Consider the following 16014-nt stretch of genomic DNA (forward strand, 5'->3'; position numbering starts at 1 on the left):
AAGAAGTCATTTTAATACCGACATGGTACTTAATTTTGTAAGTGTCCCGTAACAAATGTTCAGGAAATAATTTAAGTAGAATTTCAGCTTTGGGTGCTGATAGTGGAGCTTCTTCCTTGAGTCTTAGGTCTGTTGTTCTCCTTTTCTGGTTTACAAGACCAGGGTAATATACTACAAAGACTCTTCATTTTAGGAGATTATTTTCAATGATGCTAGTTACTGGTATTAGAGCTAGAATTTAAAAGAAACAAAATGGATGCTTGTTGTTCGATAATAACGGGTGCTCTAGGGTTTGTCCTCCAATTCATGTGTCGATAGGTCTGCTCCTGGTACTCAAAATAGGCATTGGCTGAGGGGTTGGAATGTTAGGCTTCGTTGTTTTAATGTATGGAGTACTGGGTGAAAGCTAGGATTAAGACTGAAAAAATTAGAGCTAGTACTCCTATAAGTTTATTGGGAATTGACCGTAGAATTGCATACGCGAATAAGAAGTATCATTCTGGCTTGATATGTGGTGGTGTATTAAGGGGATTTGCTGGGATGTAGTTGTCTGGGTCTCCTAGCAGGTCACATGAGAATAATACTAAGATTAGAATCAACGATAAGACACCTAGGATGTCTTTGTATAGTAGGGGTGAAATGGGATTTTGTCTATGTCATATGAGATTCTTGTGGGGTTATTAGAGCCCGTTTCTGGAAGGAATAATAAGTGAACAGTTGCTAGTGCTGTAATGAGGAGGGTAAAATGGAAGGCAAAGAATTGTGTTAGAGTTGCTTTGTCTACTGAAAACCCGCCTCAGATTCATTCCACAAGGCTTGTGCCGATACAGGGAATTGCTCAGAGAAGACTGGTAGTAACTGTTGCTCCTCAGAATGCTGTTTGTCCTCAAGGTAATACATAGCCTATGAATGCTGTGGCTATACCTGTAAATAGTAAAATGGTTCCAGTATTTCATGTTTCAGAACAGGTATAGGATCTGTAGTATAAGCCTCGTCCTACATGAATGAATTGGCAAATAAAAACCATGGAAGCTCCATTTGCATGTAGATATCAGGTGATTCTAGTTTACATCTTGGCAGATAGGTGTTACTCATAAAAATGCAGTTACTGTATCTGACGTATAATGTATTGCTAGGAATAAGCCTGTCAGGATGCGTAGAACTAAACAAACGCCTAAGAGAGAACCAAAGGTCCATCATGACGAGATGTTTGATGCAGCTGGAAGATCAATGAACTGCATTGTTGATAACTTTTATTAGTGGGTGTGATTTTCAGATGTTGGTCATTAGTGTTCTTATAGTTGGAATACAGCGATGATTTTTCATGTCATTGGCCGTGGTTAGATTCCATGTAAGAATAATGGTAACATACATTGTATTTAAGTACTATTTTCATAATTAGTTTTGTGGGTTTTTCTTCTAAACCTTCACCTGTTTATGGTGGACTTGGGTTGATTGTGGGTGGTGGTGTTGGTTGTGGAATTGTGTTGAATTTTGGGGGTTTGCTTTTGGGTTTAATGGTTTTTTTAAAATTTCTTTAGGAGAAATGTTAGTAGTATTTGGTTATACAACAGCTGTGGCTACTGAGCAGTATCCTGAAATTTGAGTTTCAAATAAAACTGTTTTAGGTATTTGTTTTGGAATTAATGATAGAATTTACAATAGAAAATTGATGAAGTGATAGAATTTTCTGTGCTTTAAAGGACAAGGAAGTAGAAATTTTATTTGTTCAATGGACTGGGGGACTGAGTAATTTATGATTCAGGTGATTCTGGATTTTTTAGTGAGGAGGCTATAGATATTGCGGCCTTGTATAGTTATGGTAGTTGATTCAAGGTAATTGTTACTGGTTGGTCATTGCTTATAGTTACTATAGAGGTTACTCATGGTAATTAAATACTATTATGCTTAGGGTAAGGATAATGAGGAATGAAAGGAAGTATAGTTTGATTAGGCCTTTTTGGTGTGACACAAGTGTAGAAAATTTTATTTGAATAAGATAATTGGGTTTTGGTAAGATATTTTCTAGTCGAATTAAATCCAGTAGGGAAGATGCTGATTTTTGGCTTGCTGAAAGTGGTGTATAATGGGAAAATACCCTAAGAGTTTTGAGATTTTGAAGAAGTTTGAGGGATAGTTAAGTTTTAAATTTTATGCAGCAAGGTCGATTTCAGGTGCTAGAATAAAGCCTAGGACGGTTACGGCAAGGGCAGTTGGCTTCGAGTAAGGAGGCACGGTTATTTGTGGGATTGTTGTTGGGGGAATGTTGGTGGAGTTAGAAATCCGGAGAAACTGCTTCCAGCTAATAGACATGTGATAGAGTTGATTAGGAGCGGGTTGTCTTCATTAATTAAAATTAATTGGACAAGCACGGTTGTCCTCCGAGTGGGAGGAAAATAACGTGAGTGCTACCGACAGCTGTGAAGGATGTGGCGATGGGGGGGGTTATTAAGAGGGCTCAGGTGTTGGTATACAGCATGTTAGCGGATTCGATAATAAGATCTTTAGAATAGAAACCTGTGAGGAGTGGTATCCTGTTAACGTGAGACTTCCAATAACGAGGGCTGTTGTGGTGAAGGGCATTGCGTTACATAGGCCTCCTACTTTTCGAATGTCTTATCTATCATTTAGACTGTGAATAATCGATCCAGAGCATATGAATAGTATATCCTTGAAACAGGCATGTGTGCAAATATGGAGAAATGCTAGATGAGGCTGGTTAATGCCGATTGTTACTATTATAAGGCCTAGTTGACTCGAAGTGGAGAAAGCAACAATTGAGCACATATTGCTGTAAATAATGTGGTGATAGCTCCTACACATGATGTTATTGTTTGGATAAGTGTATTATTTTCTATTAAAGGGTAAAAGGGGATAAGTAGGAAGATGCCTGCTACAGCTGTTGTGCTCGCGTGGAGTAGGGCTGAGATGGCAGTAGGACCCTCTATTGCTGAGGGAAGTCATGGGTGGAGGCCAATTCGGGCGGGTTTTCCAGTTGCGGCTAATACAAGTCCTATCGGGTAGATTTGGGTGATTTAGGTTAAGTATAAAGATTTGTTGAATAGAGATCATGCTGTTGATATAATGAATCCAGTGTTTCCAGTGCGTTGTATAAAATTGTTTGAAGAGCGGCCGTATTTGCGTCTGCTCTGTCACGTCATCACCCAATAAGTAGAAAAGACATAATTCTGACTCCTTCCTATCCAGTGAAAAGTTGGAGAAGATTGTTAGTGGGAACACGAATTAGTATTGTGGGAACTCCCTGGCAGTCCAGTGGTTAGGGCTCCGTGCTTTCACTGCCGAGGGCCTGGGTTGCATCCCTGGTCGGGGAAAAGAATTAGTATTGTGATAAGAAACAGGAGTAAATATTTTAAAAATTGATTAATATTAGGATCTGAGTGTATGTATCATATTGAAAATTCCATACTAGATCATGTGACAAATTAGTGCCACCAGCACAAACACTGAGAAATAATCTATTGTGAAGCTAAGTGATAATAAGGTTTGGATTGTGATTCACTGTCAGTCTAAGATATTTCTTGTTCTGTAAGAATAAGTATTGTTGGAATTAGGCTGGTGATAAAAGCATATGAGATAGTGGTTTTCACATGGGGTGGATATACATTACTTTTGTAAATGTTGGAGTTTGTTGTTATAATAGGCATTGTTAGTATGAATAGTGTGACTGAAGAAGGTAAGTTATTATTTTTACTTGGAGTTGCACCAGTTTTTTGGTTCCCAAGACCAGTGGATAACTACTGTCCTTTAGAAGCTTGAAAAAGCCATCCTAACAGGTATGGACACGTGAATTAGCAGTTCTTGCATACGTTTTTGGTAAATAAGATTTAGTCTTCTGTTACTGGATTCACAATCTACTGTTTGGTTCTTTTTTAAAGTATACTTACAGTATAAGGTCCTAAAATGATTTGGGGATTTAATGATAGGAGTAAGAGAGGTAACGGGTGGAGAGTTACGATGTGTAAACGATGGCTTAATATTATTGATATGATGCGTGTATTTGCCTCCTTCAGCTTTTCGGTCTCCGGTCCACGTAGACATCGCCTTTAGGGTCGTTTTCCTCCATAAAACCCTTTACGACCTCCCCCGCCCCCCCACGTAACGTCCCCTTCCACAAGGTGGATTCGCGCCCCCCAGCCTGGCCCTCTCGGCCCCTTGAGAGCAGCGCCGGTCGCCCCGCTCCTGGAGAGCCCACGTCCTCTCCCTGGTCCTGGGGTTCTGGAGAGCCCGCCCCTCTCCTGAGACCCCCTCCTTCCCTCCCAGCCCCTCTGTCCTCGCGTCTCCTCAGGCCGGTCCTTCTGCTCCGCAGGCCTCCCCTTCCTAGTCAGCCCTTCCCCTCACCCCGTGTAGGGAGAGGTGACCTGGGCCAGCCTTGTGACACCCAGTGTTCTTCCGTCTGAAATTCCACCCCGCTGGAAAATGTGTAATCAGCGGAAAAGTAATCAATAGTCAATCTAAGAAAGAAGTGAAAAACTTATTTTTGCCAAGCTGAGGATTATAACCCCGGAGACAGCCCCTTAGAGAGCTGTGAGAACTGTGCTGAAGAGGGAAGGGGGAAGGCTGGTGTATAGCTGATGCTGGGAAGGGGTACAGGCAGTCAGGCACGCATCTTGGAAGAAGGTAACTGCTGTGCTTGAGGAACACATAGCTTAGTTAATGGTTTTAGTGCTTTGCTAACTATGGTAAGATGTAAGAACCCAGGTTCATAAAAATTTTTCCTGCAAACGCTTGACTGTCTGAAAGCCGGTTCTGCCAGTTTTCCCAGTGCCTCATCCTGCTCTCTGCCCGGAATTCCTGTCAGGGTGGCTGCAGGTCAGTGACCGCGGTGGCTAATGTCTTGAATCTTGTAGAACTGGATGATGGGCAACATTCTTTTACAATCTGTTCCCTCTCGGTCTTAATTTCATCCAACATTTGGGAGGCATTTTGTGACCAATTTGTCCCACAGTACTAGGAATGTTCATTCCCAGGTCCAGTGAGCAACCTTGTCTTCTAAGCGTTCACCAACCCATTGCTATCTGGGCCTTTCAGGAGTAGGGTCTTGTTTTTTTTTCTTTTTTCTTTTTTTTGGCTGCGTGGCATGTGGGATCTTAGTTCCCCAACTAGGGATCGAACACACGCCCCCTGCATTGGGAGCTCGGAGTCTTAACCACTGGACCGCCAGGGAAGTCCCAGCAATGCTCCTTTTTAAATGGTAGCTTCCAATTAATTTGCAGGGCTTTAGACCCTTGTTGGGTGTTGCTCAAGAGAAAAGCAGACCCGTTATCACTTTGAAGGGTGTTAGGCAGAGTCCACGTCAGGGGATAATTTCCTTGAGGGCTTTAACCACGTCAGAGGCTTTTTCTGTCTGGGTGGGATAGGCCTCCACCCATCCTGAAAAAGTGTCCACAAACACAAGCAGATACCTGAAATTTCCTGTGGCTCGAGGCATTTTGATGCTGCAGAAATGTGTCTCAGGGGGGGCTCCCAGGAGCTCTGGTTCTCAGCGCAGAAAGAATGCAGTGAGAGGCAAAGTGATAGATAGGGACGTTGGTGAGGCTTCCGGGGCGGGTGAGAGGGTGCCGCCCTGGGAACTTAGCTACAGTTTTATATAATCAAGGGAAAACTCCTCCACGTCCAGAGGGGCAGTTTTCTTGTCCCTACGTGGTCAAGCCGGGACTGTCGTGGAGCAATGGAAATGAGCAAAAAGGTGGTAACATATACTAAAATATGGTAAGTCATCTCAGCTTTCAGCATAATGTCACCTTTTCCTTATATTTTGTTTTTAGTGTATGCAGGAGTGTGTCCTAGGGGTCATCAACTTACTGAGCTCACTGGGCAGAATGTGGGTCTCAGGCCACCATTGTTTTATTGTTTGGGGGCGTGTCTCAGGCTTCTGTTGCATGGTTTTATTGCTAAGCAAGCCTGCTCTCTCTTTTTTTTTTTTTTTTTTGCGGTATGCGGGACTCTCACTGCTGTGGCCTCTCCCGTTGCGGAGCACAGGCTCCGGAGGCGCAGGCTCAGCGGCCATGGCCCACGGGCCCAGCCGCTCCGTGGCATGTGGGATCTTCCCGGACCGGGGCACGAACCCGTGTCCCCTGCATCGGCAGGCGGACTCTCAACCACTGTGCCACCAGGGAAGCCCTCTGTTGAGTCTTTTATCTCAGTTATAGATTTAATCTTGTTTCTCGTTAATATCATTTGGTGGTAAGGGTGGCTTCCTTGTCCCTCGAGAGACAGGGTGGCCCCTAATTTAGTAAGTCCCTTGCACTAAAGAGAGGGGACAGTCAGGCACAAACGGAAAGCAATGTAGAAACGACCGGCCGTTGCTGTTGCACAAAAGGGGTTCCTGGAAAGTGTGCCCCCGTCTCTTTCCCGACACTCCCATTACATATTTCTTATGCTTGTTAAGGCTTCTAATCCTTTTGGTTAAGACTGAAAGGGTTGCACCGGTGTCTATGAGAAATTCTATCATGGCCCACCACTTAGTGACCACCCAAGGCTCGACACTAGTTATGCACATGGTATCTGTAGGCAGAGCCACTTTCAGCCTCGAGCCCCCTCAGTGTTCTGATTGTGAAACCATCAAAGGCCCCCGTCACTCTCTGGCGTCTGGGGCATTCCCTCCTCCAATGCCCTGTCTGTAAAGGGCGCGTGTCACAGTCGTTCCTCCAGTGTCCCTTTGGTCCACACAGGGCACACTGGTCCTGTCTGGGTACCCACGGGCCTTGTGGTCCACCATAGCCAGATTGGCCCAGAAAGGCCGGCCTCCCCTTCGGGGGGCTCTGAATGGACAAAGCCACTACCATCATTTGGGCCTTTTGTATATATTTCTCTGGGTGTGTTCAGCCTTTTCGGCCGTATCCCTATTATTGCAAACTGAATAAGCCAATTGGAGCCAATCACTCGTAGGGGTCTGAGGGCCAGCAGCCGCCGACTGGGCTGTGAAGTGTATAGCCAAAGGGCCTGTGCCTTGGGGGAGGACGGATCCACATTTATGTACTTACAAAAATCTTCTATTAACTTTTCTTGAAATACGATCAGATTTCCATCTGACCCCTGTTGGACTTCTTTCACTTGTTCATAATTGACAGGTTTCACTGGACATTGTTTCATAGCCTCTATTGAACAATCATATGGTCTCATCCGTCCCTATCAGTAGAATTTACCTGATAAGGCATCCTGCATCTGCCTCGGGGACAGCGTTGTTCCCCACCCGGTGTAGTGACTGGCCCTGCTGGACTGTGGCTGGCTGCCAATGTTATAGGCTGTTTTTCCTCTGGGGTGCAGCACGGGGTATAGTAAACTCTGCAAATCCCCCCAAGTGAGATCAGAAGATCGTATTAACCGGGTAAACTCCTTCGTGAAAAGTTCAGGGTCCTCAGAAAAACTTCCCAGTTGATCTTCTGCCAGACTTAGATCAGACATTGAGCAAGGCACACGGACTTCTATGTTTCCTCGATTTCCGTCAGGAACTTCCTCTCAGAGGCAGAACGGTAGGGGCAGTTGGCTGGTGACTTACGCCACTGCGGGTGCTCGCTGGTCCAAGACTGGGCCCCTTGGGGTACAGAGAAGGAGCTCCTGAATTTGGTGGGGGCCTCTCTCTCCTCACCCTCGGGTGCGCTTTCCCCTGGGATAAGGGGCTCCTGCCTGTGAGATAGCCCTTACTGGAGCAGCCGCTTCCACGGTTATAGCACCTGCCACCGGAGCAGTAGTTAGCTATCCAGAAGTTTCCTTCCTTTGTCAAAACCCACCGTGCAATTTCATCAAGATTTGTACTTACTACTTCAGATGTATCCCTTCCAAAGTAGTCAGTCTCCCAGCCTGGTGTTAATGGCCAAGAAACTGTCCCAAAGGAATAGTACAGAAGGTGTCCCCAATGGTGTTAACAGTGAGTGGGAACTGGTCTGACTGTAAATTGGAAATAAAGGGTCAGCACCTGTAAGGGGCATAGGGAGGGGATGACCGACATCAGGGCACTCCTCCGTTGGGCACTCCTAGTAATTGGGGGGAAAGTACCTTAAGTCTTGGAAGTTGATTCCCTTCAGTTTCCCTGTGCATGACGTGCTTAAGAATACCTGTTAAGAGGCCTTTTATCTAGGACGGACACAGTCCTTTAAATGATGCTTTTTCTAGTATGTATAACCCCCTGGTTATAGATTACGGGCATCTAATCTTCATCCAAAGATAGATTACGTGATCAGCTTCAGAAACAAGCTTAGAATATCTTAACTCAATTAAGCTTTAGAATAATATAGCAACAAAGAGCTATTAGAAAAGTGAGTTTTAAGACAGTAGATACTGACCTCAGTTAGCAACACTAAAATTTAATATCTGTTAAAACATAATTTTTTCTTTTCTAAATAACCCTCAGTTTTACCAAATATAGCCAAATTAAGATTAATTTGTAAAATAAGTCTGGTTAATTAATAACATAGGCTTGTATTATAATTTGTCCAGTAAAGTGGTTGCCTTGATCACTAAAATTTATAGAAACTATACCCAAGTGAAAAACACGTTTTTATTTTTTTTATTTATTTTTTTGCGGTACGCGGGCCTCTCACTGTTGTGGCCTCTCCCGTTGCAAAGCACAGGCTGCGGACGCGCAGGCTCAGCGGCCATGGCTCACGGGCCCAGCCGCTCCGTGGCACGTGGGATCTTCCCGGACCGGGGCACGAACCCGTGTCCCCTGCATCGGCAGGTGGACTCTCAACCACTGCACCACCAGGGAAGCCCAAAACACGTTTTTAAACCATTCTTTTTTCCACTGTGAGGGCATCAGCCTTGTAGCCAAGAAAGGGTTTAAACCATTAAATAAAAAATGGGGTTTCCCAGGGATCCAGGAGGAGCCAAGTGGCTGTCTTGGATTTCCCACAGCCCTGACTGTTCAATTTGCAGCTGTTATTTACCCATTTAATTTCTCTCATTTAGGAGCAGACTGGCCATGCTACAAGTACATCAGGACGGCAAAAGTCTGACAATGAGTTAATTTAATTTTAACTCATTAATTTTCTTGCTGACAGATTTTACAACAAAAATAGTATGAACTTAGTGACTTTCAGCAAACCCAGGTACAATAAAAATACCGTGCTTAATGTTGATGACTCTAAAGACATGTCTGCATTAACAATCTTTAATAACAACAAACTTTAATACCAGATATTAATTTAACATTAAATATTTCTCAGGTCATGTGAATCTGAAATCCATTTAGCTTAGTTTCTCTTATATTCAGAAATGTTTAATTTGTAAGCACTTACTTTTTTAAGCCAATTAAATTGAGCTCATTTACAAATTAACCTTAGCAATACTATCTAAAGACAAGACCACGTAAGACACACATATATCCAGACAGACAGAGATCTCATAGTTTCATTTTAAAACTTGTTCATAAGACAGGCATTGCAAAACAAAACTTATCAGTTTATAAATAACAGTTGGAATAGTTAAGTTTACAGACTTGAGTACAACAGGGACAGACCTAGAATGGACGTGTCCTTCCGGGTCCATAAACATCCACAGCGTCTTTCTGTGGCAAGCCATGCTGACTGCCAGCATTCCTCTGGTTCCGTGTCTCTAAACATCCATATCCTTGTTCCTCTGGTCTGTCCTAGATCTCTCATCAGAGTCCTAAAGCATTCGGGGTTGACCAGTCGCCTAAAAGGGGCACACATTGGGGGAGTGTCCTCCCCAGTCCACCTGGCATCCACGGCCCCTCTAGGACCCGACCCCCCTCCTTCTTATCTTACCACTGCCCCTTTGTGGTCGCCAGCCGAAACCACTGAAATGTGTCTTGGGGGGCTCTGAGGAGCTCGTTCTTCAGGGAGAGGCAAAGTGATCTATTAGACTAGCACGCTTGTGAGGCTTGCGGGTGGGCGAGAGGGTGCCGCCCCCAGAACTTAGTGGGCTCCTGTTTTATAATCAAAGGAGAAGTGGGGAGGGGGAGAGGACCACCTCCTTCCTCATTCTTGAGTAGCCGTCAAGCTTCCATCCTCAGCTCCGCCTGCACATCGGGTGGGGGCTTTTTCTTGTCCCTACATGGCCAAACTGGGACTGTCATGGAGCAACGGAAGTGAGGAAAAAAGGTGGTAACATATACTAAGATATGATAAACCATCTCAGTTTTCAGCATAATGTCACCTTTTCCTTATATACTTGTTTTTAGTGTGCGCAGAGGAGCGTGTCTAGGGGTCAACTTACTGAGCTCACTGGGCAGATGTGGGTCTCATGCCACCCTTGTTTTATTGTTCGGGGGCGTGTCTCAGGCTTCTGTTGCTTGGTTTTGTAGTTAAGCAAACCTGCTTTCTTGAGTGATCATTAACTTACAGGGGTCTCCCATGCTTTTTTCTTTACTTGCAGTCCCCTAGTGGGATTAACTATTCAACCGCCTACTTTGTCCCTTACTCTGTCCCTATCAACTTGAGTGAAGTCTATTTGCCAGTCCTTGGTGGCTCGTGGAGTCCTCTGTGTTGGGTCCCCATCTGGGGAGATCTGACAGCAGTATTTGGGTTATTTTTAGCACAAATCATGCAATTTTCAGTGACTCCTTGGATGGCCCTTTGTAGGTCAGGCCCCATTATATACTTTTGAATCCACTGTAAGGCGGCATCTCTCCCGTGGTGGGTACTGTTACGAATGTGCTGCAGCAGTGTCCACGAAAGCCTCAGAAATCAAGTCAGTTCCATGTGCACTACATTTCTAGCCAGGCGAGGTGTGATCAAGAGTGCATTCCCACTCTTCGGCCCTCTCCTTGTCTTTTTCTGAATATTCTGGCTGGTATTCTGACAAGTCAGTCTGCGGGAGAAGTGACCCTATGATGGCTTGGTAATCGCCTGCCTTTGCTATTTTCTTTGCAGCTTGGTCAGCTAACCGGTTGCCTTTTGTTATATGAGTCTCACCCTTCTGGTGGCCTGGGCGGTGCATTACGGCCACTTGTGAGGGCTTGAGGACTGCTTCTAACAGGGACAAGATTTCAGAAGCATGTTTTATGTCTTTACTGTTTGAAGTGAGGAGCCCCCTTTCTTTCCAGATGGCGCCGTGAGCATGCCCCACGGAGAATGCATAGCGAGGGTCAGTCCTTCCAAGGGTTACCACCACATACCCAGCACGTCAGCTACTGTGAACAGTTCCGTACCTGCCGCAGCCAGGCGTTGTCTGTTCAGTCTGGTCTGCCAGAGTACACCAGCCCCACGACGTGCAGGCAGCTGTGCCCTGGGGATTGTGCAGCCGCAGTCGGGAGCCATGGTGGCTGGCTTTAGGGCTGAAGTGACCTGAAACGTTACATTGGGATTGTCTAAGAGGATGGCCTGGTACTTTCCCATTCTCCCAGAAGTCAGCCAGTAGCCCCCCTTTTTGTTCCAGTAAAGAAAGGACAGGGTGAGAGACATACAGAGTGGTGGGCTCCCCACGGTAAACTGCTCAGCTTCCGGAAGTCTGTTGCAAGGAGCTGCTACAGCTCAAAGGCAGAGTGGCCATCCCTTAGTGTGTTCTAGTTGTCCTGAGAATTAGGCAACAGGTCGAAGGACATTCCCCAGAATTTGAATTAACACCCCAAGATCTGTCTCTCACGGACATATAATCTGAAAGGTTTCTTTCAGTCTGGTTGTCCCAAAGCCGGAGCTGAGACTGACTATGTTTTTATTGTTTCAAAGGCTGTTTGGCACTCCTTAGTCCAAGTAGGGGCTCAAAATCATGTCCCTTTAAAGCCTTATAGAGGGGCTTTACTCTGAGCCTATAGTTCGGGATCCAGATCCGATAGAATCCTGCCATTCCCAGAAACGCCCTGTTATCTGCAATTCTTGGTGTTCCCAAGCCTGCAATTGCCCGTTTTCTATCAAGCAAAAGACCCCGCTGCCCTTGGGAAAGGATAAAACCCAGCTACGTGACTTGTTGCTTACATACTTGAGCCTTTTTCTGGGAGACCTTACATCCACAGTTGGCCAAATAACTCAGGGTGCTGATGGTATTTTGTAGACACTTATCATTCATAGGGTTCGCTATGAGCAAATGGTCCACATTTTGGAGGAAGAGTCCTTCATCCAATATTAAGTCTCTAAGGTCCCCAGCCAACATTTCCCCAAACAAGGTAGGGGAATCCTTAAATCTTGAGGCAGGACCGTCCACCAATACTGTTGGACTACCTGTCTTTCTGGGTCCTGCCCTTCAAAAGCAAACAGCTGCTGTGATTCTTCTGCAATAGGAATGCAGAAAAAAAGCATCCTTCACGTCAAAAACAGAACCAGCTGTTTGCTTCTGGAATAGCTGTGAGCAGAGCGTATGGATTGTGTACCACAGGGTGCAAATCCTGGATTTTTTCATTAGTAGCCCTCAAGTCTGGGACAAAGAGATGCTCTGTTGAGTTTGGCTGTTTGACTAGGAGGATAGGGGTTTTATATGGGGACCTGCAAGGTTTAACCTGATTAAACCAACTTTTTGAGAACTGGCTAAATTCCCTTTTGGGCCCCTTGGCTCAGAGGGTATTGTTTTCGATTAGGTGTCCCAGCGCATCCCTTTTTTTTTGCCACACTGTGCAGCTTGCGGGATCGGGATCTTAGTTCCCTGACCAGAAATCGAACCCGGGCTACCGCGATGAAAGCACCGAGTCCTAACCAGTGGACCACCAGGGAATTCCCTCCAGAGTCCCTTTTTAACATGATTTGTATTGGCCATGCATTTTTGGCCTTCCCTAGGGTGCTATCGACTCACACTTGTGCCTTAGCTTTTCACAGACCTGGAGCGGGGGGAATGGGGGTGGAGTGGGTGAGAGCTCAGTCTCCTTTTCTGGGGTGTCTGTGAGCGCCATCTTTAGGCTTACAGTGTGCTCCTGTGGGACCCTGATGTCAAGCTGTTCTGGCGAAAAAGTTGCTTGAGTGCTTAATTTACAAAAGAGGGACTGATTAGACATACCGGCATATATAAGAAACTGCGTTTCAGGGTGAGGTCCCCTAATTAGCATTCTAGAGGTTATAGGAACGAAAGATTTTGTCCTTCTCCAGAAACTCCTGTGACTGGGAAGGATTGAGATGTTTTCTGTGCCACCGTGCTGTTTACCACAGAGTATGTTGCACCGGTATCTATCGGAAAGTCAATCAAGTTGTTCCCCACTGTCAAAGTTACCCGGGGCTCCTGTGGGGAAATTGGAATTGGACACCTCAAGTCCAAGGGAGCCCCTGGGCCGCTTTATTCATCTTCAGAGCGTTGCGCTCTCTCTACCATAGGAGAGGCTCCCGTCTTTCTTTTGTGGTTTTCCTTCTTATTCCTTAGATGAGCGCAGTCTTTCCCAGTGCCCTTCCTCCTACAGTAAGCACACTGTTCCCTCCCCAATGGGGCTCACCTCTCTCCAGGCTACTCGCCTTCCGGGAATCCAGTGCTGGCACCAGATGAGTGGCGTTAAGTCTTGCAAAGAGCTCCTTTTGTTGTTCCCTGTTGGTGAACACTTTAAAACAACATCTACCAGTTGAGAAGGGTTCATTCCAAATGCACCATCTAGCTTTGTAATTTTCTTCTTAGATCTGGGGCGCTTTGCCCAATGAAGGTCATATTTACCATTCCCATATTTTGGGGGCCTCAGGGTCTGCACCAGTGTAGTGCCTATAAGCTTGATAAATTCTTTCTAGAAACTCTGATGGGTCCTCATTGGGTTTTGGTGTATCTCTTGATCTCTTGAATTTTGAAGCTCTTTTGCCTAGCTACTGCCTTTCGAAGACCCACTGAGATACACTTCCTGTAATGCTCTAGGTGCGGCATATCTCCGTTATTAGGTTCCCAGTCAGGCTCAGCAGTAGGAACTGCCTGATTTGCTTCTGGAGTTCCACCTGGTCCGCTAGATGGAGCTAGTGCACTTCCTCTCTAGTCTTGTCAAAGAGCATCCTCCTTTCATCCCCAGTAAGCATGATATTCATAAAAGTGTGAATGTCCGCCCACGAGGGATGGTGAGTGGCAAAGATAGAAGTGAAAAGTTCAGTCACGTGGAGGTATGTAGGTTATGGTTTTTCCAGTTAAATAAATCAAATTGAGAATGGATGGCGCGTCCATAGAAACCCAGCTGATTGGCCATCTGCATTAAGGCCTCCTCTCCAGGATATCAGTGCAAGGGAAGCTGCGTGCTCCAGAAGTGGCTCCTGGTCAAATGGGACGCCCTCCTGGGTCACAGATGGTGACACAAACTAGGCCCCTGTGCCCCAGAGGTTAACACAGAAACTTCTAATTGATCCCCATAAGTAGGGGAAACAGGAGGTGGTGAAAGGAGTGCATATGTTGGTGGCATGGGGGCAGTCGGAACAACCACTGGTGCAGCCTGCTTGGCCAGTGTTTTGAAATAACATGTCCTCAGTCTCATTTTCTCCCTCTCCCTCTTGTAGAACAGATTTTCCCCCGGTTTTCCTTTCAGACCACCGTACCATAAGGCAGCAGCTGTCTCACTTCTTTTCCTCATGATGCAATAGTGTACATGCTTCTACATATGGAATCTCACCATTTTTACCTGCTCAATTCTAACTGCAAGATTGTATAAGTGAGCAGGGCACCTTGCTCTCCTGATCCTAACATATACTGGGGCCACACACTATACAATAGAATATCATCTCTTTTTAGTCACAGGCCCATAACTATACTTTGCCCATTCATTTAAGATACGCCCCAAAGGGCTTTCCTTAGGGACAGATACAAGTTCAAGAGCAACAAAACACAAAAGGCACAAATTCCATCGTGAATGAATGCAAAACAAAAGCAAACAAACTGGTTCACAGAGTTGCAACAAAAATTCCCCTCTGCAACAGGGTACCCCAGTCAAATGCAAAACAACTTGGCTGTTCCCTTACAGGAAAAGCCGAAATTGAGAGGGTGGTATGTTCCCAGTTGTACACATCAGACACACCTACTGTCTGGAGCCCGTCGATTCCATCTGTACGGAGCTCCCACTGCCAAGTGCTGGGGCATCTGGTGCCGCTTCAGGGAATTTTAAAGGGAAGATCCTCAGGACAGGTGGTCCCAGCAGCTGCTAGGGCTTTACCCAAAAATTCCCCAACCGGGGCTGACCACAAGCAGCAAGGCTCCTGGCCGGCTTCGCCAAAATTGATAGAGTCCAAGGTCGTTCTGCTTGCTGCACGACAGGCCAGTAAACTGAGAGGCGAGTTGCTGGGGCAAGGCAGAGCGACTTTTTATTCGGAGAAGATGGCGGACCAGTGTCTCCACAAGCCATCTTCCCCCAGGTCAGATTTCGGGCTCCTTTTATACAGAGGAGGGGTGCTGCGTGGTTGGTTGTTGCAGGCTTGGTGACTGCGCCGGCAAAGGGGGCGAGTGGGCAAATGGGAGCTGGACTGCGGCCCGAGGAGACTGTGGCCACAGGGCCACTGCCACACTGCACCGGCGACGCCCCGCACGCGCCCTGCCCCTAATGCAACAGTAGCCAAAGGCCTCTGCGTGGTGGTCCACCAGTCTGTTGTGGTCCAGGAAATGGTTCTCTCTTGTTGCTGGTTCTCTCTTGTTGCTTCTTCCCATATGTAGAGTTACACTATTAAAATCATTGGTCTTATAAGACTATAGATTTGGTCACTTGTTTCAAGTCGCCTAGTCATCATTTTTACCGGAGGCTCAGTCACACACTTGGTAATGCAAGGAACAATCCTGTAAAACAGGCAGAACACAGGTAGTACAGTAACGTTAATACGGTCATAAGTAAGTACTTAAAAGAGCTTCTGTTAGGTGTGGCCCAGTACCTCCCCAGGTCTGTGGAACAGTCTGTTCTGCACCAATTGTTATCTTTAAGGTAAATGATATATTGTTATGGTACATAAAGTTCACTGAAGATGTCTAGATATACAAGGTGAGTGCTGAGTCATTACTGATGAAGGAGAAGGAATTTAATGTAAATTCAAATTTTTCCTGTCTTGCCTTAAACTGTGAGTTTTTATTTCATCACTGTTTTCCCAGGAAGCAGGCATCTTACTCCATCCCACATCCTCTGACTGTGTGGGCAGGGGGGAAGCAGGCATCTTACTCCATCCCACATCCTCTGAC

At 45.8% G+C, this 16014-nt stretch overlaps 2 protein-coding genes and 1 long non-coding RNA gene across 5 annotated transcripts in view; 1 reads left to right on the forward strand and 2 right to left on the reverse strand.

Moving 5' to 3' along the window:
* LOC117199139 (zinc finger protein 677-like) overlaps positions 1-16014 on the reverse strand; it is a 545188-nt gene that overhangs the window by 418605 nt on the left and 110569 nt on the right. The gene's annotated exons all lie outside the window — the stretch shown is intronic.
* Positions 1-16014, forward strand: part of LOC101279864 (zinc finger protein 160-like) — a 325017-nt gene that overhangs the window by 41454 nt on the left and 267549 nt on the right. The gene's annotated exons all lie outside the window — the stretch shown is intronic.
* The window catches only part of LOC117199145 (uncharacterized), an 87317-nt gene continuing 80423 nt past the window's right edge, over positions 9121-16014 (reverse strand). The window contains exon 9 of the long non-coding RNA XR_007474344.1: positions 9121-15621. This is a non-coding gene — a long non-coding RNA (uncharacterized LOC117199145). The remainder of the gene's footprint in view (positions 15622-16014) is intronic.

The sequence above is a fragment of the Orcinus orca genome, chromosome 20, assembly GCF_937001465.1.
Source record: "Orcinus orca chromosome 20, mOrcOrc1.1, whole genome shotgun sequence".
NCBI classification, from domain to species: Eukaryota; Metazoa; Chordata; class Mammalia; order Artiodactyla; family Delphinidae; genus Orcinus; species Orcinus orca.